This window comes from Ammospiza nelsoni, chromosome 6 (genome assembly GCF_027579445.1).
Source record: "Ammospiza nelsoni isolate bAmmNel1 chromosome 6, bAmmNel1.pri, whole genome shotgun sequence".
Classification (NCBI taxonomy): Eukaryota; Metazoa; Chordata; class Aves; order Passeriformes; family Passerellidae; genus Ammospiza; species Ammospiza nelsoni.
The window spans coordinates 15,035,668-15,060,260 of NC_080638.1; the positions used below are offsets into that span (position 1 = coordinate 15,035,668).

At 38.4% G+C, this 24,593-nt stretch overlaps 1 long non-coding RNA gene across 1 annotated transcript in view; it reads left to right on the forward strand.

Moving 5' to 3' along the window:
* Window positions 1–23,873, forward strand: part of LOC132075020 (uncharacterized) — a 105,964-nt gene extending 82,091 nt beyond the window's left edge. The window contains exons 2-3 of the long non-coding RNA XR_009418697.1: window positions 22,974–23,104; window positions 23,643–23,873. This is a non-coding gene — a long non-coding RNA (uncharacterized LOC132075020). The remainder of the gene's footprint in view (window positions 1–22,973; window positions 23,105–23,642) is intronic.
* The last annotated feature ends 720 nt before the right edge of the window (window positions 23,874–24,593 follow it).

Below are 24,593 nucleotides of genomic sequence, written 5' to 3' on the forward strand. Positions count from 1 at the left end.
CAGGATTTGGAGAGTGGGAAAGAGCAGGCAGGACAGTTAGCACACAGTGACAGCAGGAGAAACATGAGACCCTACTCAAAAGCAGTGGTGGCTGGAGAGAGTGAGACTGCACAGTTCAATGGGCTTTTGGTTCAGAAAACAGGAGAAAGCCCTTACCAGGTTCAGACACAAGTTACAGCACGGCCCCCTTTTTGGAGCCATAGTAATTTGGTGTAGAAACAAAGTTGTTCATTGCTACTGCAATTCCTGAAGATTTAACATGAGAGATAATAAATTTAGATAGTCTTTATATAATTTCATCATCCTACAATTTTTTTCTGGCATTTCTAGAAGTAATGCCCTACATACAGACAGCCCCTCTTAAAAAAACAGTTAGGAAATAATTTCTGGCTGACCTTTCCCTTACCTACTCTAAAGACACAAGAATCTGACGCAAATATCACATTTGCACTAACCAAATCAACACTAAACTCTCTGTGAAGTGAATTGAATGTGGTTTTTGTAGCTGAATACAGCTTTCTTTGAGTTTTTTGGGGGCACACTGCTGATGGCTAGCCTGAGCAAAAGTCTTGATTTTTGCCAGGGTATTTTGTGATTCTGAAGCTCCCTCATTTTAAGCAATAAACTGACCTTAGAGAAAGTGGTACTTTGTGATCACATACCCTCTGCACTGATTCCTCCAGTGCAGCATAGGAGGGGGCATTTGGGATCTAGAATAACAGGAACATGCACACTGAGCAGCATTCCTCTCAGCAGTGGCCACCCCTGATGGGTGTAAGCCTGTCCAGGCTGTCAACACCTCTGGTTGTCTTTCAGATCAAAAACCAGGAATATAGGGGGGCCAGTACCTTGGGTATTTTTGCCTGTAAATGGGTGTGCTGTATGTCTGCATGGCTCTGCTGCATGTGGTATGGGAAAATCTGACATCCCAACCAGTGGGACATAGGGAGAAGGAGCAGAATTTATCAGAGGTGGCCCTTTCTTCCTCAATCAGCATAAATTTATCAGCCTGATTTTTTTTGACTAAATAACCTCCTTTAGTGAGATGTTAGATTTCTAATAAAGTGAGACTGAAAATGTATATTTGTGTGTCATTTGTCAAACTGTACTGATTCCCTTCACATATTAGTCCAATTTTTTTGGTCAATTGATACCTTTATTTGTAACAACACAACTGACATTAGATGGTTGTGTTTGCAAAATGAGCTTCATGGTGTTTCATTATTATGGATAGATCCTTATTAGGGACATTTATCTTTCATTTTCAGACTGAAAATTAGTGAAATGACAATTGTGTGGTAAACCCAGCAGATATTGTTAAAAAGTTATTGTTGCATTCAATGACTTAATAAAATCTCCAACCACGTATTTGACCACTATTGATACATCCAGGACATCTGCAAGTTTTTGCCACTGTTTGTCATCAACAAAAATTACTATTTCACTGCCATGACACCTTTCCAGTTAGGAAAATACAAACCTAAAATGATATTTTATAACACCATAAGTGCTACTAGCATCATTACACACAGCATGTTTCCTTTCAAATTTCAACCCCTATCAAATTCTCATACTTTTACATTTACTGTGGATCAGCAACAATCATTGAGTATTGTGATTTTTATTATGAATGGCATACCTCTGTGATAAACACAAATATTTTTAGACTAATTACACTGTAGAAGTATAAATACATTTGGCATTAGTGTTGTGTGGTACCAGTCACATTGTCATCTCTTGTCTTACACAGCCCTGGTTTTGCATGTAGTTCCACTAACATAACTAAGAAACTTGAACTCAAAGAAGTGTTTGAAATAGATAGCAAGGCAAGTTGTAGAGTCTCAAACAATTCTAGGAAAACCATTTTTCTTGTAGTCAGTTACTTCCTGGGTCCTAATGAAAAAGCCCGGGCAGAAGAAGGAATTTTCCCTTCAGTTTACCCAGCATAAAGACAACTGAGTCAAGAAGAAGCAAAATAATTGTACTGTAATTCTTGGTTTGAAATTTGATGAGCAGCATTTACAATTTGTCCATTTTGGGTTGGGGTGTTTGTTTCTTTGTTTGCTTGGGTTTTTTACCCAGAGAATTAATGTCTTTTCAGAGTGTTTTGTGGAGAAAGCACTTGTAATTCTTTGGGTTTTTTCTAAATGGGCAGAATTTCTGACCCTGAAGTGTATTATACTTTCTCATCTATTCAAATGGACATCTAGCCAGATTTCTAGTTTCTTAGAAAATCTGGTGGTAATTTAATTATTTTTATTTCTAAACTGATCTCAATAATTACATACTAGACCTTTCTCTCATGTTTCCAACTTTCCTCGTGTACCTCAGATATCCTAAAGTATTGAGGTGGAGACATTATTACCTAAAGCACACTGGAAAAGTTTTGTGGAAAACTCTGAAAGATTATTATCTCAAATGTTATCCCACTTCACATAAATACTTTATGTGGTACAACAACTTCACTTTCTGGTTAAAAACATTAAAAGAACGAACCTGCATGGGTATTGTTATTAATATGTGGCACTTTGTTTTAATTTAATTTTAATATTGTTATTAATATGTTATTAATGTGGCACTGTCTAACAAATGAGGATTTTTGTGAATTATTATAATTCTGTCAAAAACTCTATTTTTTTACTGTAACTAAGGACTTGTTTTGAACCATTCCCAGATAATATTACCATGAAGTACTACTATAAGAACATCTAGTAAGCTGTAACAGCTACGGTGTGCCATCCATTACCTCAACAGCAGCTTTTTGTAGGCAGTAATGTTTGTTAAGTCGTGCAATGGGAATGATGGATCTGTGGGCTCAAGGAGGTTAATGTTGACAATGAGCAATTATTATTTTTGACAAGAATACCAAAGGGTTTCAAGATGAGTCTTCTAACTGAAAGCAGATTATGACTTCAGTTTTATTACTAAATGTCAAGCATAGATGTCAAGCATATAAACGTGTGATGTAGAGGAAGATCATATTATTATAGTGAGAGACAAAGCAGGGATCGAATGATGACCTTTTCTTGTGGGTTTTCTTTTGGTTACCCACGGGAAGAAGGAGGCAGAGTCCTCAGCATCTTAAAAAGGGAAATGGGGGAAGAAAACATCCGGAGAGGACACTTTCCTACAGATAAAAAAACAGAGAGAAAAAAAGCACAATATGATTTTAATGAAGTCAATACTTGCGGATGTCTGTGGGTACTGGTGTGTGACTTCCGTGTCTTTCTTGTAGATAGAGTGTAATAGTAGGGGGGTGGGACAATGAGCCTCAATAACCTTCCAGAGTGCAGTTCTCTGTCTGTCTGATAATCACAGCTACAAGGGATTTTTCTGTTTGGTGTTTAGATGAGATATTTTCCCCTCTGGCCTGTTGGTATGTGTTGCAGCCTTGATCTTAGACATGCTGGTCTCTGTCAGAGCTATTATTCAGACCACACTCCTCTGATGAAAGACAGAAAATATTTATAAGAGGCAGCTCCACCTCTCATTTGTTTTATGTGTGGCTGTGACAATAGCTGGTAAATTTAGTTTCTGCTGAGACTTAACACTTGGGCAGGGCTCCTTATTTATCACATTCATTGGAACACCAAAGGCACTTCTGATCAAAACACTTGAACTCAAATAATTTAGAACTACATGAATATTCAAATTTATAACCAAATTTCATTGCTGACTTTAGCTGTAGAATGGGGGGCAAGTAGGATCCCTGTTAAAACAGCCATTGCAGTTGTTAAAAGGCATTGCTTTGTCACTTGTTTAACATATCTTTACATGGAAGGGAAGCAATCTGTGTTTTTCTGTGGGTGGATTTGACCAAGAAATGGTTGCTGGGGACATGACATTACAAAGAACTGTGTTAGAACTTCTTTGAATGGATATAATGATTAAATTGGATGTGCCCAAGAGTGTACTGACATTTTTTCATTCTGTTCTGTTACTCTGCTGGAGACACCATGTATCTTTTTTCCTGTCTTTTTTCTTTTTCTTTTTTTTTTTTCCTACTAAACAAATGAAAGCACAATCTATAAAAATTCCTTTCACATAATCATAAATTGTTCAGGTATTTAAAGATACATTTCCTAACCATGGAAAATTAAACGAAACTGGAAAAGCAAGCCAGAAAAACAGAGATGGCATGTTATGGACACAAGCATCTTATAGACACAAGCTGAGTTTTTTTGAAATTGCAAGAGTTAATTTAATATGTACCAAGGATGCCAGACTCTTCATGAATGCCTTTTTGAGAAGATCAAGGTTCTTTCACACTGGTTGAGTTCCTTCTGAAAGTAAAGCAGGTATATTGTGATAAAGAGAACACGCCCCAAGTTTGTTTCTTTACTGCTATAATTTTCAGATAATTCTTTCTTCTACAGATGTGTAGGACCTCAGACATCCCTCAATTGTTCTTTTAGAAGTGTTATGTGGGAAATTATCACAGTAGGACCCTTTAAGCCCACCAATACACCATACGTGCAATCACAAGATCATTAAAGCTGGAAAAGACCTCAAATATTGTCAAGTCCAACCTTTGATCAATTATCACATTGTCAAATAGACCATGGCACTAAGTGTCGCATCCAGCTGTTTCTTGAACATTTCCAGGGTTAGTGATGCCACCACCTCCCTGGGCAGCCCATTCCAGTGCTCAACCACCCTTTCCATGAAGGAATTCTTCCAGATCTCCAACCTAAACCTCCCCTGGTGAAGCTTGGTGTGATGCTTCTAGAACCCTGTGAGAAGAACCTAAAATATGCTCCACTCTAGATCATAATCTACCCAGACATTGTTCTCTTTTAACTCTAAGAGCTGGAGGGGAGCTGATGAGACCTTCATCTCCCAGAAACTGTAGCTGCCAAGAACATCAATGGCACCAGTTTCTCCAGGGCTTCAATCAGATTTAAAAATTTCAATGCAAGGGGAATTTCAGGAAGTGTGCTGACTGGTGTTACTGAGATTATTTTTTAGAGTATGCATGTACTGCAAAAAAACTCCCTGATTTTGTGACACCATCAGCTGATAAATATCTGTTGCACTCCTTGCATGCTGATCATCAAGTCCTTTCTTGAAAAGGATTTTCAGCAATGTCTTCTTGCCTTTGCCTCATCCTCAGTTTGATAATCCATCTTTCCCAGCAGTGCAATACTACTGTACTGGGGGGACTGGAATGTGGACTATAACCATATTTTCAAATGCTAGATGATGTTTAAAAATCCAGCTCAGAATGGTTAAATATTTATAGAGGGTTACACGGTTTCCAAGCAGGAAAGCAAGAGTTAAGATATTGTCTGTTACACATTGACCTGTAATAAAACAAAACAAAAAAAAAAAGTACTCTTACCTTGTAGTCTAGAAGGTGGTCAAGTATCTTCAGTTCTTCCTAGATAATGTAGTGCTGATTTTGCATGTCTCAAATACATCACTGATCATCTGCTTGGAAGTTTCTGCTTAAAACATAAAGAATAATTTTCAGGTTTTCCATCATGTGGAGCATATTCTTGCCAGGCAGATCAGGCTTTAGATGTCTCAGTGTCATCTTTCTCAATTTTAGGACTTTGCAGAGGGCTTTCAACAGATTTCAATTGTGGACAGAGGAAAGTGGCAAGGACTGAGAGGTTTCAGAAGAGTCTGGTCTCATTTAGATAAAGGCATAATCATGGGATGGGTCTGTCTACTTCAGACAGGAAAATAGAGGAAGAATAAATTTTGCTGAATTTCCTGGCTAAGGTGACATATTTTACTCTGGGTTTGGACAGTGAAAGGTCAGATTGGACAGGTTCTGGAGAGTCTCATTATAGGTGACTACAAATTCCTGACTGTTCTTAAGACCATTTCAAGAAGGCATGCCACTTGATAAAACTAAATGGAAGAAAATCCTGAGATCTGAATACTGTGGACTTTTTAATCTTTGCCCAGTAGAACCTTTGCTTCATGAGAAATCAGTGGAACATTGGATAAATTCCTTAGATTTTGAAACAATAACGTTTCCTGCCTCTTTCCCTCAGCGCACATCCATGTGCGTATGCACATGCACAGACAACACAGACATATTTATCTGTCTATATATAATCTTCAGCGGAAGCTCATGTACAGGGGAAATCCTGGGAATAATTAAGGAAAGGATCCTGCATGCTCCAGCAGACGGAATACATTTTTTTTCATTTAAAGCAGTTTTTTTTTTTTCTTCCCCTTTACCACCAACTTGCTGCAATTAAGAGGTTGTTGGAGAGATATCAATTGAGATTTGGGAACTGTTTTTTCTGGAAATGTTTTGAATTAAAATCTAATTGGTAGCTTTCTTTGATAACTATTTTATTGTTGGGTGCAGCTAAATGGAAATCAACCACAAAGGGAACTCAATTTTGTTTGTCATTAATTTTAACTTGATTTCACAAATGACTTACATATATGATATTTTCCCTATTTGTTCTGCATCATTCCTGAACAGCATTTAGGCTGATGTAGTGTCATTTTCCCATTTATTTATGTTACTTTAAAATATCCTGCATTACTTTAAGCATGGCTGTCAGCAAAATGGTGAAGAAGGAGTAAGTAGACCAAAGTGGTATTTCCTGCAGTTTATGAAAAACTGTGGAATTAGCAACCCTGAGGACTAAATTTCATTGGTTTACCCAAGGCATGTTTGGGTGATGAGAGCAAAGGAAAGTGAACCTGCACTGCAAATATACTATTATAACAAAGAACAGTTTTGAAGAGATCAAATTGGAATGTAACAATGTGGAAAGCCAAGGGTCAGCTGCACGCTCGGGTTACCCCAGGTAAATGTGTTACTAGGAGGATGTGAACTCAACCACGGCCATGTGTGAACACCAAGCAAATGTAAATGTGAGCTGAGTCCATGGACCATATGAAAAAGGTGAAGGATACCTGAAAATTAGTACTGGAAAGATTAATGCATAATTTTATGGGGGGGAAATGGATAACAGGCATGAGAGCAGAGGAGTAATTTCACTAACAATGAATGCCAAGTAACCTGGGCATGCATGACCCCAGCCAAAACACACTTGTCCAAGTCCAATTGACTCTATGGACTTTGGATCTTGCCCATGGAATTTAAGAGAAAGCAGCCACTTGTGGAGGCCAAAATCCTTAAATCCTTACAAAGGAGACATAGTTGATATTTTCCTGGAATTAATTACGAATGTCATTAGTACTAGACAAAGGCAGGTATATAAGTGTTCGCTCATTGTGAAAACACAAATATTGAAAGCTCTTTCTCTTGAAAATTGAGTTAACAGGCAAAAATACAATAGGGGTTTCTTTGAGTGTTTGCAGCTGACATGCAGCTCTACTTAGCAGTAAAGAGAAGGATAACATCTTGCTAAATCACTGTATGGGGGACCCTAGCATTCCCCCTCTTCTGATTGATTTAGGAATAAAATACAGTTCCCTTAATGGGGCATGACAGCTGCAGAGATGTACCTTTCCCAGGAGTACCTAAGCAGGATCCCAGTCCCTCTGCCCAGAACACTCCATCAATACAGGAAATCTGGCAGGAAGAGGAGATGACTCCATGCATTGCAGTCTCTTAAGTAACAAACCAGCCACACCTCCACTGCCTCAGTGCTGTGCACAGTGCTGCCTGTTTATAGTTGTAGTTTGGTTCCTGCTGTCATCAATTTTTTGGCTCTGCAAGACATTAATTCTAGTTAGGTTGTCCCCCTGCTTTATTTGGAGTTATTTGCATCATGGTTCAACTCCAAAAATAAGTGTTTATATAAAAAGGCAATCTCTTCTCTAAGCAGATGTGCCCTGCAAGTGCTTTAAGTCAAACATGTTACGGACTTTAGTGACTCAGATATTTCTCCAATTCTTTTTAACTGTGGTTGCATTGTAAAGGGAGATTTGATTTATATGTCTTCTAGACATTGTCACAATATGAGCCTTAGATACCTGGAACTAAGGCTAAAAGCTGACCATAAAATTTTCTTTTACATTTTCAATACTGATAGTAATGTATAAGACAAGAGACAAGTGGTTTGAAAATAGTCTTTTCACTTCTTAAATAAGGAGCTATAATTGGGAAATTGCTGAGAGACTGTAACTATGAACAGCAGTCATATGGTTTTTATACTTCTCAGATGGAAATCAAACATATCAATGTTGCCTTGCAATAACTTTAAAAATATTTGTCTTTTACAAAATATTTTTTCAGGATGTTTAATTAAATCGAAATGGATTTGATCCAAAAAAAGAGATTATTTTGATAGTTTTATAAATTCCTCACTGTGAACTTCAGAATTAGGAAGATCTTGAGAGCTTTGAGATTGGCATTTAAATTGCATTAACATATGAATTTTTGCTGATTTTGCCTGTGCTTAGGAAACATTTTGCCAGTGTTTCCTGGCAACTGCCTTTGTTCATCCAGCACCTCTTTTGCGATTGTACCTATATAATCAAGGTTAGAAAGGCAGTATTTGACTAATAGGGTCACACTGTCAATGAATATCCAAGTTCTTCTCAATACTTTGTGAATGGAAGCTATTTGTTCCCAGGAAAGTATTATAAGTGTACATCTGTACATTTGCTTATGGAAATGTGCCAGTGAGGTGACAGGACCTGGGGCCTGGATTGTCTTTGTTGTAAGGAAATTATGTGCAGCAGAGAAAGGCCACTGGGCAGGTGCCTGTCTTTAGACTGCTTTGCAACTCAGACTATTATGGCCACAGTATAAATGATTCTGGAAATGCACACAGATGCCAGGAAACTGATGGGACATAACTGCATCTAATAAGGAGTATTTGGTCAGCAATGAGAAAGTGAAGGCATTTCTAAACAATATTTGAAAAGGCAAAATAATAATCAGGTTTTGGGCAACTTTGGCTGTCTGAGATCTATTTTAGAAGTCTGAGTAAGGTTCTTTAAGCCATTTTTGCTCTGTGAAAGAAAAATCAGGACAGACATCACATTCTGTACAGGTGATGGTTCCACACATCTGAAAAACCTTTGGGAAGGGTAGAAAGGACTCATTGTTGCAGAACTTTATCACTGAGAGCATTTTAGAAAGAGGGGGAAAGACATCAACAGATCCACAAACACCTCTCTGTGTGTGAGAGACGGACAAAATCTCCATGGAAAAACTCTGTCTGGGGCTGGTCAATAATCAGTGGTGGTTGAGAAATCAGAAGATTTTTTTCTGTCCTCCTCACAGTGCCATATTTACAACTTCAGGCCTGAAGTTAAGCTCGGTTTGCTATCATGCTTCCTTCCACCAGGGAGTGCCAACTAAACAGCCTGTGTTCTGCAGCATGGGGATACTACACAGTAGTGGAGTGTGTAAAATATACACTTAATCCTGAGTGCTTTTCTGCTCAATTCATTTATGAAAGCAGATTCTAAGGCTGGTAAAATAATATTGAGCATGCACATGACAGGGAAAAAAAAAAAGAACTCTGTATCCAGAGTATTTTTAAGTAAAGGGCTTTTAGAAAATCTGTGCAGACATGCTGGCTTTTTACCTCCTCTTGTTTTAACCTATGACTGATTCATCAGTTGAAGTGTAAAGAAACAGATCTTCTTATGGTAATTGATTCTCAGGGGCTATTAGTGTAAACGTAAATGCTCAACATAGATGTTACGTAGGTGGGTGATAGAGGGAAAACATAAATTGTCAGCAATATAAGGCAGTCTGTTCATACCATAGGGTGAGAAAGTGAAGAATGTTAGAAATCAGAGACTCAGAAATACCTCCCAGAGTTGGCTGTCAGTGCAGCCTCCCATTGTGAGTAATTATAAGAAACATACTGTGCAAGAGTCGATTCTGGTCCTTCAGCTCAACAGGCAAAACACTTACATATAACAGAGATTTCAGGTAAGATTTGCAAAGGAGCTTAGAAGAGTTAAACACTTGGCTACCACTGCCATTCTAAGGGATATAGGACCTAAATTTTTGGTATTCCTGAAAACTGTTGAAAGTTTTTATTCTACTCTAGCCCTGGACTTGAATTCATTTATCTTCAAAGCAGCTATAATTTTCAAACTATAGAGAATAGGAGTAGAGCATGGATTGAAAGCCCAAGACAATATTTCAGTTAATCTAGCCCATAAAAGGGGTAAGGTTAACTCCAAAGTAGTAGAAGAAATGCTAAAAACTTGGTTCTTGCCTTTTTTGGTTTTGAACCCTTACAGCTTGTGCTTTTTATACCTTCTTCAGAAGTGTAAGAGTTTATAAGATACTTCCTTTTTTTCTTTTTTTTTTTCAACAAAGATTAAGATTTCATATCATCATATGCCTTCAGAAATCAGATCTTCCTGGGAAGCAACAAATAGAGTTTAGGAGTTGTGATAAAGTGAGGAGACTGGATCATACTGCATTTATCTAAGTAGTCTGGGGAACATAATCTGCATTATTGTTGTGTGTATGGGCTCCTGCTCTGTGCTGCACCTGCCAGGATGGTGGCTGCAGGAGGACGCCCTCCTGTCTCCGGTGCCCACAGGAATGCTGCACGTGCACACTGCGACACAGGCCATGCCAGGATGAATGGGCTCAGCCCCTGCACCAGGGGATAGCAGGAGGAAACCATCTTTTAAAGCTCCCTTCCCCATCTTGCATACAATTCCCAGTCCTCTTCAGAAAGACCCTCAGGCAAAACTCCTAGGCACTACAGGATCAAACCTGTGCTTAGTAGGAGACGTTTTCCTCCCTTATTAATTGTGAAGTGTCAGTTCCCAGCAGCAAGCACATTCTAGTATCTGCCTTTTTATGAAGATGTGAGAACCACAAGGAGTCTGGGATTCTAAATTCTTTTCAGATCCTTTATACAAAAAAAAAAAAAAGTCCAGATGTTGCACAAAACATTTAAAGAACTTTATTTGAAAAACATTTTCTTTCTAAATGGAAGTTTATGCAGAGTACAATTAAACATGTTTTTCTAACTAAACATCCTAGTTTGTATCTTGTGGCAGGGAAAAATAAATATGTAAAAATAAAAACCATCTGAGACTTTGCAGTTAATCGTGGTGTGCCAGCTTGAATCAGATTCCCAAATGAAAAGACATGCAAATTCCCCTGCTGTAATCCCAAACTCCTAGATCTGCCCCCAGGACTGAGGTCTTCAAGCTGAAGACTCAGTCCTGCATCTGAGAGGGAACACATCTCAAGTTTCTTAAATTCTGTTGGTTTCTCTATTCTTGGAAATTGTACCATGCCAATCCAATTACATCTGTGAAAGTACCAAGAGAAACTTCTTGGGTCTCCAGTAATGTCAAGGTGTAACTTTCAGAACTGAACATTGGTTTCTGTGTATTTACCTTAGGACATGCTATGTTTTCCTGGCTTTTTGAGACAGGTGCCTTTCTAAAAGCCAGTCTGCTCAAAAGTCCTTTCCCCTCTTATTTCAATAAAGACAGCTTCCATTTCTTTAATTCTAATTCTTCTAGGACTTTCCCCAGCCTTTCCACCTTTTTGAAAATAATAATTTCTGTTTTAGTGATTACTCTGACTTGCTTTAGAAAAAATTTAGGGTGGGTTTTCCATCAGGGCCTGCAATGCATCTAACTCCTCTAAACCAACTTTACTCACGTGCTTCGCATTGCAGATTGTACACATATTAAATGAAAAATCTAGCTGTGCAACTAAACTTTTTGATGGAGAAGGAATTAAAAAGGGCAGAAAACACCTTAGTCTGTTTCATGACACCTACTTTCATTTTCTTTTCTAAGTTCAGTAATGGATATTTCCTTTTCTCTTTCTTCATTTATCATGAATCAACATTTTCTATCTTGATCACCTTTTATTTGTTTTGATACTGATTAGATTTTGTACTTTGACTTGTTTTATCTAAACCTGACATGTCAATCTTTGTACATATATGTAGTCAACACTGTTTCTATTTTGTTAGACCTTGTTTTCTTTTGACTTATACTATAAAGGTCTTGAAGTTTTTATTTTGCTTTGTTACATTTCCTTTTTTGTCTCAATTGAGACAGGTGGTAAGTGTGCTTTTAATATTTAATGGTGTAACCACCACTTTCTCCAAGGTCCTATTTTTCATACAATTTATTGAATCTATTTATAAGAATCTGTCTACCAGATCCCTCAGTTGGTTTGCCATCTAGCTCCTGTTATTCCCACCACCTTCTTGTTTGTTTTTTTTTCTTGCATGCCTTGAACTCTTTTGGTTTACTATCACATCTGGAGCTTTTCTCTCCACTTTCTGAAATACATCTACACTACATGCCAAAGGGACCTGCTCCTTTTTGCCACAGATGGCTGGATAAATAAACTCATCTCCAGTCTCTTTTTCCTTCCTTATTACCACAGTCTTGTTTTTCTCTTTTGTAATTCCCTGTTAACCTCCAGGATCATTTTTATAGCAGTAGATGGATTTTTATCATCACCTTATTTCAAGCCTTGTTTGAAAGTTTCCTGACTAGACTAACAAGTCAATGCCTTTGGATGAATTTCCTGGATTGTCATGGCAGACAGTTTGAGGAACAGAGCTGTAAAGATAAAAGCCCTGGCATGGATATGGAATGTGGCTTAAGACCTTCATCTCTTCCTCTGCTTATCCTGATGGTTGCTTCTGGAAATCCCTGGAAGAACCAAAGTTTTTATAAAGATGGATAAGCTGAGGCTGCTCCGGTCCAGCTGTGTGTAGCTGCCCCAATGCAGTGTCACAGTGATGTGGTGAGGAAACACAGACTGGAGAGGGGAATCACAACTTCTTAGCCAAGCTTGACTAGAAATGATCAATAAAAGAGCCTTCATCAGTGCCTCAAGAGGCAGGTATTGCCACTCCTGAGCTCTTCCTTGATGATAATTGATGATATATAGAAGTAACAGAAGCTAAAGTACAGTGTAGCTGCCTTTTCCACCTGCCAAGAGTTTTCCTAAGTGGCAAATGTCTTGCTTTGGACCATACCTGGAAAACAGACACAGAGCAGATTTTAGGTATACTTTTGTTTTCAGCTTTAGTGGTGAATATATTTCTATAATCAGGCACCGTTTAATTTTGCTATAACTTGTTCTCACATTAAAAAGTTTCATGCAGTAGTATTACCTGTGAGTCATCTGATATGTGATGACAATAACAGTGGGAAGGTTTTGTTGAAGCCATTAGTTTGACTGCATTTAAATGTTGTAAATATCACTTGATCTCTTCCAGTGTAAGGCTGGATGCAGCTGGAATTTTCTCAATCTGCTGAGAAACACACTCTGAATTCACAGATAGCCATCAAGCTGGAAGTGTATTTTATTTCAGCAAAATTTCTTCATGTAACACAAGCAGTGGAAAAGAATTTTAAGCAGTTAGGAAAATTTAAATATGCATCATCTTTTATAGATTATTAATGTACCAATCTGATGGGAAACCATTTTGTTCTATCTTAACTCCTCTACACTTCAGTTTTCATTAGAACCCCTCTTATTATAACAATAGTATTTTTATGTTTAGTTCTTGAGATGGCGTGGAGAGGATGAAGTACAGACATACACATGCCATTTCAGTTTGTCAATTTATTTTTTTTTATCTTATTTGCATTCAAGTTGTCTTTCTTTTCAAGCATCCCTTGCACAACAGATGCTTTCATTTATTGGATTCTATTGTGCTGTCAAGCTTGGTTGAAAATACAGTAATCTCATAGATACTTACAATTATGAATATTTTCTCAATTCACAAACATATTAAAGATGCGTAGGTAGCAAATTAACTGAGAATCCCGACAAACTGCACTTAGAGTAAATATCCTCCTTTTAGAGAAGTAGGATGCCTTTAAAAGTCAACACTTGTTTTGGAAGTACTTTGTCACATTTATGAAGCACTGCATCACATTTATGGCTCACAGTGTCATGATAAGTTGTCCAACGTGCCTGTCAGCTTGCCTTACAAACTGAAAAAAATGGACAGCTCAAAAAATTACCTGAAAGAGTAACAAGCAATCTTCAGAGCTTAGATATTTTTCCTTTTTCCATAAGACCCAAGCAGGGTCATTAAATTTTGTATTTCTCTTGTTTAATTTTTTTTTCAGTGTAATTTAATGGAAATAGACTATTTTAATTTTTAACCTTGAAAAGTTATAAATAAAGGCATTTTTAAAAGTAAATAAATTTTAGGAGCATTTTTAAAGCATGCAGCTGTTCTAACACAAGAGATCCTAGTTAGATTTTTTTTTTAATACAAACCACAAAGAGGTCAAAGAATCCAGATTTCTTTTTACTACCCATTCACATTTAATGCAAATTCCAGCAATATATTCTTGCTGTTTCTTTAGGCAACTTCAGAGTGCCAGCAGGTAATTGAGTAATCTGAGCCAATGTTACTTATGTCAGGAGCCTAAAAAAATACCCTGAGGATGATATTTAGAGCTGACTTATCCTATATTCTCATTTCACAGCTAAGAGGAAGATGAAACTGTCAAAATGGAACAAACAATAAGAAAAGTTCTATTAAAAACTTGTTCTTTCTAAGGATTTTGTTCATTGTGAATCCTCTAAAGGAATTTATTTCGATTTGTCCCAAACATTGTTAATGTGTACCACAAACAGAGTATAGCAGGCAACAAGATGGCATTTCACAGTGTGAAGAAAACATATTCTTGGGACTATTAGTTCCCAGAATCAGGTCTCTACTTTTTATTTTGTTATTGAAAAAGAAGCCTCTATCTTCAGGGTTGAAAAGGGGGTTAATAAGAGACTCCACCATTAGAAGTTAGCCAGGAGAAAAATTGTGATCTCTGTGGCAGGACTAGCTCAGAAAATTTTGATATGTGATTTATTCCTCCTTTAGTTGGTTACATGTCGGAGCAATGATACCATCAACAATAAACCTTGTTTAACTATTGCTTGCAAAGTCAAATGAAAGGATAAAAGGAGGCTTGCCTCCCAGGGCAGGAATAAGAGAGGTCACAGTTTTAGTAGCAAAGACTAACAATTTAATTTGCTCAAAGGGGGCTTCAACTTTCTAACTTTGGGCAAGTGCTTTTCTACAGTATGGATACTTGTGGAATGGCACCCCAACAATGAAGCAATTGTCAGCTGCTATCCACCCCAAAAATGTTGTTTCTTATAATTTGAGAACATGTGAATCAATTCCTACTTTAAGACCTGGATTTTAGCTGAGGGCACTGCCTCTCCCTGGCACTCAGGCTGGGTACTGGAGTTTGCTGGGTTTCTTATTGCAGCATTTCTTATTGCTGCTTCACTCATCAGTTTAGGGCCCTTGCTATCAATATCTGGGTTTTTTTTTTTGTTGTTGGTTTTTTTTTTGGTTTTTTTTTTTTGTTTTTTTTTTGGGGTTTTTTTTTTTTTTTTGGTTTTTTTTTTTTTTTTTTTATTTAGAAGGGAGTGTAATGAAATGCTTTCTGTGCAAGGCAGGTGGAGATGTGACCCCCTTGTGTGACATGCCTGTGTGCCAAGCCACACACACCAAGTTAAGGACCAGCGATTAATCCGGGGAAAACTTCCCACAGTATTTCCTAGGAAAGGTCATTTAGCCCAACGCACAAAGAAGCAAGAGCTGCCTTTGGAGCTTCCCTAGTGCCAGTATCTTCCACAGAAGGGTTAGCACAGAATGTTTTGCTGCAGATATGAAGTCTTTTAGGTCTGACTGGCCAGTATCCGAGACCCTGGGACACTGGGGCTGAAGGCTGCCCTTGGAGCGCTGTGGTGGCACAGCTCTGCCCTCTCCCCTGGCCGCTCCTGTGCCCTCCTGCTCTGTGTTTACATGCACCTGTCTCCCCATTAACGCCTCGTTAAGGCTCACACCTGCTGTGGTTTCACTTAAACCCGCTGCACTGCAGCCATTAACCCTGTGTGTTTCATTATGAGGCGCTCAGCACAATGGGGGCACTGAGTAAGGTTCACTAGTGAGTCATGCAGCCAACAAAAATTGGGTTTGTTTGGGTGACTCCTTGTGGTTCAATTTCTTCACACCCCTCTTATTTAATAATTGATTTTGTATTAAATATATTTGCAGGGAAAAAAATACATAAGTGCATGTGCATTAAATCCAGCTGAAACTGCACAGTTTTGAGACAAAATACTAATGGATTGAGATCAACTACATATTTATAAGTGGTAAGAAAAGCAACAGTGAAAAAAATACAGCTGTAGGGCACAGAAGACCTTACTACTCTTCCAAAGTTATTTAAACATCTGCAGATTCACCAGCAAGTTGTATCATCTATCTCTGCTGCAATTTCCAATAAATGAAGTGCATCAGTATATGTGATTAGGCCAGGATATACATACACACCTCACCAAAAAAAAGAAGTGCAAGGCAAAGCACAAAGCCCTGTAGTATCAACTGTCTGGAACAAAATCCAAAAGAAGAAAGTTCATTACTATTTGTAGCAAAAGCAAACTGTCATGGGAGCAGCTAGTCTGATTGATGTAAAGTTCAGAATCAAAATTGTGGCAATTTCTCCAGCAGTTGCACTGACTTTGTTTCAAAATCCTCAATTACAGTGTGGCTTGATTAGGAAAATAAACTAGATAAGCAAACATGGCAGGTGATTGCTCCCTAACTGTGTAATCAAGAAATACCACAATCCATTATTTGATCATAATTCTATGGATCTACCACAAGGAAAATGTAAGCTCTGATGCTCATTTAGCATCAAAAGTTCACCTTCCTGTTAGACAGCTAAATAAAGGTATTAAATGTGCTACTTTGATAGCACAGTAAGAGGGACCCTTGGATGTATCCATACATTTGATCAATGATTTGCTGCAAATTGCATTACAGATCAGTATTCCTTACTAAACACCCACATGGAAGGGTAATTTCCTGTGTAATTGCTTTTCATCGCTTCTTTATCATGGACTGTAGCTTTCCTTGGTCCAATCTCTGATACTTACACCACAGAAGACACAAGAGTTCCTCTTTTAGATTTCATAGTGCTTATGTTGCTTAGTAATATGGGTCTGTGTATGTGCATAAAGTTACTCTGTAGGGAAACTCAGAAGATCTCTATGTCACTTGCATTGCAATTCTAATTTCAGTTTTCATTTAAAGATGAACTTTAACATGAGGCCTGAATTTTACAGGGATCAGCTCAAAGAGATTAAAATTCCTGAAACTCCATCAAAATTAACATTTGCATTTAGATGCATAAGACACCCATTTGTTCCACTGTATCTTGGTAGCAGTTTTCCTTTTGGAATCTTATTCTCTCATGGAAGTCTCTTTTTATTCTTACTATTCACTTGACTGGTACCAATTTTGCTGGTGATCACAGATGTTTTTGCAGAATAAAAATGCAGAGAAAAGCCACCTTACTATACAGAAATGGTGGTTGTTTCTGTCCTTCTCATTCCAAATGCATACTTGGAATGGAGATGATAATCCTGGTAAATATTAAAAGTACTGACGTGCAGTGTAAGGTGATCCACATATAAACCAACCCATTAAATCTGGCTGTAGAGTTTACACATTTCTGCAGCAGGGAAACCCACCAATGGGGTGTTTTTAATAGGCATTGAAAGCTACACTTTATTATTCACTGAGTAGGACTGACACTGGACTTGATTCAGTAAGGAGCACTAACTGCATAAACAGATGTCAACTGCTATTTGGTCTGGTGGCCATGGACTGGAGAAATAAATGGAAAATCTAACAAGGAGCTAGAAGTAAAGATAGGGATCTTCTTCAAATGACAGGAGGGTGAGCTTGCAAGCAAAGTGTTCAGCTTGTATTTTTCAATGTACATCTGGAAAGAAGAAAATTGGGGGTGTATTTCTCCCTATACAGGAGAAATAGAACAGTATTCATTAATATCAGTACTGATGAACTGTTTCTGAGAAACACATCATTGTTGTTTCATATTTCATGGTCAGTATTTATTGATATTCATCAAAGAATGCTTTGCAGGTTGCCACAACTCATTAGCTACCTGGAGCAGAAATAGAGCCCACTGAAGCCAATAGGAAAGGTTCTCTTGAGTTCTGACTAAACCTCTGGGCCTACCTTCTTTGGGGAACAGGGTCAGAGCCTGTTAGGTTGGCAGCAAAAATGTGCAATCCATTTACTTCTACTGGCAACTGTGTCTACATATGTTTTCTCCATCATAATCCCATATTCATATTAGTATGCAAACCTCTGCCTGACTACAGCAGCAAGGTTGTGCCCCATGCTACTAAGCCTCTTATAAATATATGGTGAATGACAAAATCTTCCCCAAGCTGCTTAGAACTAGGCTTGCTGCTGAATGCTGATCCTTTCTTTTTCTTCCTGATGGCAGAAAGATATCACATACTAGGCAGAATTATTCCCTGTGGAACATTTTTTCCTGTATGATGGACACTTAATGCAGAACCAACCAAATGCTGGGAGTCAGAAGCAGAGAAGGGAGTTTGGACACTGTAGGTTAGGGGGTGCAGGAGACAGACAGACAGGGTAGAGTTTGGGGGACAGTTTTATCTTCTGTCTAACCCATTTTAGCTCTTGCAGGAAGCAGCAGCCCCTCTCCTGCCGCTCTCCATCTCTCTTGCATTGGACTGAGCTGAGTGGCCTCCTATTCAGCCCAAATGAGTGATCTAATTGCAAGTGATGGGAGGAGGGCAGGGGGACATGAAAAAACAGTAAAAATCACCAAACTGGCAGTTGTGTAACCTATGTTGCAGCCAATGTTATTTGACCTCATGCAAAAGGAGTTGGAGGCATGTTGGCTGGGAGAAGCCATTGGAGTGGGGTGGTGCAGACCCATTCCTTTCAGGAGCCACTCACAGCTCCAACAGAAGAGGAGGGAACTGAACCAGCAGCCTTTTATTTATGTCATGGGAGCAACAGCCCTCACAGCCCTGAAGAAACGTTACAAAATCAGGAAGTTTAAAGAGAGCTTTAAAATCACTCATGGTCCCAAGTCTCATACAAGCGGACCATAGTCACTGAGAATTGCAGTCTTTTATTTCACTCCCTGAGTCTGGAAGATCATGAGTCACTTAAACATCCATTGAATTCAGCAGAAGCTAATGACAGGCATGTTATTGGGACTTAAAAGCTTTAAAGCTTACTCTTAGTATGAAATACCCTACCTGTAACCAAATATACTTATCATTATTGGGAATTATGTAAATAAAATCCAAACCACCTGTCAGACAGTTTTATGCTGGGGAAATAGAGTCTCAATTTCAAATGGCATTTTAGAATTTATGCAATTTAAAAAAACAATAAATTTCAATTTTTCCGCTTTTGTCATTACAAAGCTTAAAGCCAGTTCCATGTGTGGCACCTACTTGCATTTCACTCACGGGTTTATTACAATGAGCATCACTTTAAATTAAAACCTTCCTATTTTCAAAGGAAAATAAATAGTTAATGGCTTCAGAATTATTATTCTTTTCTACAGAATCCCATAAAAATTTCCCAATGAAAAAAGCTAATAAACCAATGGCGAGACACTTACATATGCAAATACGTTTCCGTGAAAGAGTTAAAGTGCTTTATAATATAAATTTGCTTTCAGTGCCAATATAATTAGATTGTAACAAGCAAACCCCTGCAACATAACACAGTGAAAATTTGAAAATTTGATTCTCCCTGGCAAACAACCAAGTCCCTGCGTGTGCACAAACCTGACATTAATAAGCTACAAGAGATTACATGATTTAGAAAAGAAGCACTTGGTGTTACAAAATCAAATAATAGATCTCTAGGCTATAATTAGGAGAATTGGGATTCAACAATGAAGTCATAATAATGTAATTTAGCTGTAAGTAACAGAGCCATGGAGTCACATTAGGAGGTGTGATCACATCTTTCAGCAAAGCTCTGCTGTGTAGACTTATTGCTGTTCAGTTTAGTCTAGTACACAGCAACCTGTTGGCACAGAGCTCGGGCTGACAGCCTCTTGTTCTCTAGGTGCAGTATGGCAAAGTGCCACCCATGCATTTTTAATTCAGTCCTGTGACTTTTAAGTCAAAACAATAAAATTATATATACTGAGTGTAGAGTTGCCTGTGAATATTTGTATAAATTACTGCACAGCGTGGGTTTAGGGGCCATTTAAGAACAGATATATTAGAACAAAAAAAAAAAAAGGCAAAATAAACTGCTGAAGCACGGTGTTGGATTTCTAGTAGGCCTGATGAACATGTACTGTTCAGCTACTTTATTAATCTATTACTGTGGTTAGGAAATTAGTCCTTATCTGCAGCTTATTGCAGCTGCAGCCCCGAGTCACTTTTGCTCTATTCCCTACAGGGGTGTGGAGGGATTGCCTGCTCAGCCCTCTGTGCAGGTGTCACACAGCCCATGGAGGTGGGTGACAAATGTCAGTGCAGGGTGCCCCTCTGCAGTGCCCCAGCAGCCCAAACCCAGCCCTGCAGCCTGCCAGGCACGAGGGGTGCCCGTGGCAGAGGGCCCAGCTGCAGGCAGGTGCCAGGGAAGCAGCTGGTGACAGGACATCGATCCCAACTCCACAAGTTTTGGGAAGGCTGCCCTTGGATTTAGGCTATTACAGAGGAATACATCACACCAGCAGCCCCTCTGCTGCACCTCTGTCCTGCACAGCTATGGCCCATTATCAGTTTAAACTTATTTCAAACACTTAGACCACAACTGTTTCTTTGTCATTCATTTGTCACAACTAGCAAAACAGACATAGCATGTTAATTTGTTGATTTTCTCCTTTAGGAGTTGGTGTCTAGTTAGAAGTGAAATCCTGCCTGTTCAGTCATTTATGAGCTGGTAATTTTCTTCTCTCCATGCACACCTCCTGGTGATTATGTTCTCCTCTTGGGCCTGTCTCATCCTACCTGTCTGTCCCTGTGCCCCATACTGCTTTTCACAGGCCTCCTAGAGGGATCTGGACTAAACCCAGCTCCCTGGCCTCGCTCCACAACATGAGCAGAGCAACTCCAGCAGCCCAGCTCGTGTCCAGACTTGAAATTCAGCTTCACTCACAAGAGACACACACAGGACTTTAGCTGCTTGTTGGCTTCTGAGGTGTTTGAATCAATGCTTTTGGCTTTGGGAAGAGGGATCTGGAGGGATTGATTTGGTTCTCTTTAATTCTGTAGCCTACCAAATAGTGGGGGGAAAACAGTCGTCAACTGTGCATCCATACTTCCAGAAATTTCAAACATGGTCGGAATAAAACTTTAAGATTTGTTGATTATTTCTTATGCTCTCACAAGCTAGGCCCTCTGGTCCAACACCATTCCTGTCATTTGGAGAAATACAAAAGCTTTTGCTTCCACTCAGTCTTTGGTGTAACATGAGCAACCACCTGTTGCTCCTGTTAGTTCTATTTTATTTTTATTTGCAATTTCTTCCAATTACTGTTTATTTTATTAGTTCTTTATGGTTCTGCCATTTTTTGTTTTGATGACATTTTGATTTGTTTCAAACTGCCCTTTATTTTAATTTTCTTTCCCAAGCATGTTGATTTATGGCTGTTTCTTTTATTTCTTTTATACTTTAAATGATCTGTTTGTTTTATTTCCTTTATTTGCATAGCACTTACATTTCATGACCTTTTTGTTTCTGCAGCTGCTGCTGCTTCTGGACTGCTAGTGTTTTTCTCTTACTTATCCACCAGGAAACCAAATCCCAGTGAAGACCAGTATTAAAAACAAAACCTTTTCTGATAGGTATTTATTTTATTATTCCACAATCTCCTAAATGGGTTGTGAATTCTCAAAGTGTAGAATCTAAAACGTTCTTAAAAAAAAAAAAAAAGAAACATAATGTAGAAGCTCTGTATGTTTCTATCTAAAGACCTCTTCTTCTTCAACTTCTTTTGGGCTGATCTAATATTTTGGAAGCTCTATCAGGAGCAAAGACCATTGTAGTGGAGGCAGTATGAAGACCATTCTATCTTGTAATAGTCTGTCCACAACTTTTAGCAGAATCCTCATGACTAGTGTAAAATACTAGTTAAAAATGAGTATTCTTGCAGTTAGTGAAATGTGTCATAGGAAATGTCATTTATGTTTAATCATGGCTAATGAGTGTGTGCTACCTGACAGGTGCATTTACATTTTGCATACACATGGGATGTGTTTGTGTGTCTGTGACTGTCCCTGACTATAAGCCGTGTCTATTTATTTTTATTCACGCTCATACATTCATATAAAAATTATGCCTTGGTCATCTGCATTCTTTTAGCTGTGGATCTCGCTTACTTTTATTCTGCAAAAGCTGATGCTGCTTCTGATTTTTCCTAGCAAAATTATTGATATCAGGATCATTCCTGAAATTTTTTATGTCATATAGGGGGAAGAAAATTACCACCTTGCTTCTTTTAAAGCTGGTGTTACTATTCTTTTAACAATACTGAAATTCTCAACATTGTGTTCCATTTCATTCTTCATTTTTATAGTGCTGTGTCACAAACTGACAATTTGCCAGGCAAACAGGATTATGTACCAAATCAGCATCTTTTATTTGCACACTAGGTGGTTTGCAGTGACCTGTTGAGTGATGCCTGCATTAACAATGTGTCTCTTGGAATACCTCCCTGCCCCCTTAAAAACTTCCTTATTGCGCCTTCCAACATTGGTGTTTGCACTATTGTACTTCTGGATGTGTCCAATAAAAAATTATATATTTATACATCCACACACACCTATAATGAGCCAAAACCAGAGCAGCCTCTGCCTCAGCTTGTTTGCACATTATGCACATGCTAGGGAATGAAATCGGAGTGCTGCTCAAAGAGAAAGCATGTGACTTGGCCCAAGGGCAGAAGAAAGTCCTGTGCAACGGGTTACATGGTTTTACACAACTTCTGGTGAAAAATGAAGCACCTCATGTCAATGCAGGAAATATTTTAGGGTATTTGTGGAGTAAACTGAATGTTTTTCCTTGCTGCTTCACGCATTTACTTCAGTGTACTGCAGTACAGTAGATTGTTGTTTTCACCATAATTAATGCAGTCTTTTTCTCACCTTCCCTGATATAATCCATCACAAACACACACCAAAAAATAAAAAGAAAAGAAAAAAGAGAGACACTTTTATTCTTTTATTTTGGTAGTTTTCTTAGCTCTAGTGCTCTCTTTCTTTCCAGGGTTGGTGTGAGAAGACTTTGAGCTAACAAGTCCTTGCCATTGGACTCATGGGGATCCTGAGAGAGCAAAGACCTTAAACCTTGATGAGGACCAGCAGGAAAGGAATGTGGTCCCTGGCAGGGTGGACAAGGTGACACATTCTTAAACTGACTTTTAGGCCTCTTTTCCTGAATCCTTCTCCTAGCTTGCCTGGAGAAAAGCTAGCAGTGGTGATGATGGTTCTTTGAACCCTGAGCACGATAAGAAAAAGAAAGAAAAGGAAAATAAAAACACAGAAAGGAAGGAATCACATAAGTAATTCCCATGTTTAGAATTTTAGAATTTACAAAATCACTGAACAGTAAATAGACACAACCTCTCTTTTGTCCCTCTCTTTCCAGGTTCTATGTTCCACTCTTACTGGGGTTTTTTTTGTTTTTTTGGGGTTTGTTTTCTTTTTTTTTTGGGGGGGGGGGCGGGTGTAGGTTTGTTTTTTGTTTTGGTGTTTTGTTTTGTTTTTTGGTTTTTTGGGGTTTTTTTGGGGGGTTTTTTTTGGAGTTTTTTTTTTGGGTTTTGGGGTTTTTTTTGTATAAGTACTCATTTGCTACACCCAGAGTCTAGAATTTTGCTTTTGGTTTAAGCATATATTTCAATTTATTAATTATACAATTTCCCTAATATATTTGCAGAGATTTTATGATTTCTGGGAGAAGTACTTGTTTCAACTTTTTAAGCTGAAGATCAAAAGAAGTAAAGATTTCAAGTGGAGTCTCCAATAAAAGTAACCATGTCCCAGGAAGACTGGTCATATTCCTAAGTTACAAAAGCAGTGGTTTATTAGGTAGATATAATTCATTACAGAAAAATAAAAGCTTTTGTTTCCAAGATAGTATTTTAAAAGAAATCCATCTCCTAGCATGTTGGACCTCAGATTTTTTTTCCACTATGCTGTTAATACCAGTTTTAGGACAATTAACAAAGACCTTCAGGTAATTTCAGAGGGAGGTTAATTGGAACAGCAGCAGGGTATCAGTATTTTTTATAATAATATTTCAATCATTGACCCTACGATGACCCCACTAGTGCAACCCATTATTTCCTTCATTAAAGCCTGAACGTTTCACAGAGTTCATCGCTGACGCCAAGGTTTCCAGGCTGAAGCCACAGCACACAGGGCTGCCAAGTGCCTTACACCAAAACACAGCGTGAAGGCTGCTGTATTCACATTGCTCAGATTCTGATCCTAAAACCCTCATCCATGCCTCCCAAAAATGACCTGAAAGGCTTCTTTAGGTAGCACCAGTGTGGGTCAGGCCTAAGCACCTAATGCCTGAGCTTGTGTGCATTTCTGCCTCTGTCAGGCTGGGCACCTGGAAAAGATAAAACACACTTACTGCAACCAGTTCTGCACTCCAGTCTGCTCCTGCACCAAGATCACATCCTGAATGTGGAAAATGTCCTTATGCAAATCTCAGATTGTGTTCACTGATGTTTTGCATTTGGGTTTGTTTTCCTTTTTCAGCATAGTAAGGGCTTCAGGATAGCAGTAAAGCTGCTGTACAGCTAACTGAACTCCTATACCATTAGGCAAATTAATTTTACATATAAATTATTTAAATTTAATCTGTGATTAGTTCCCT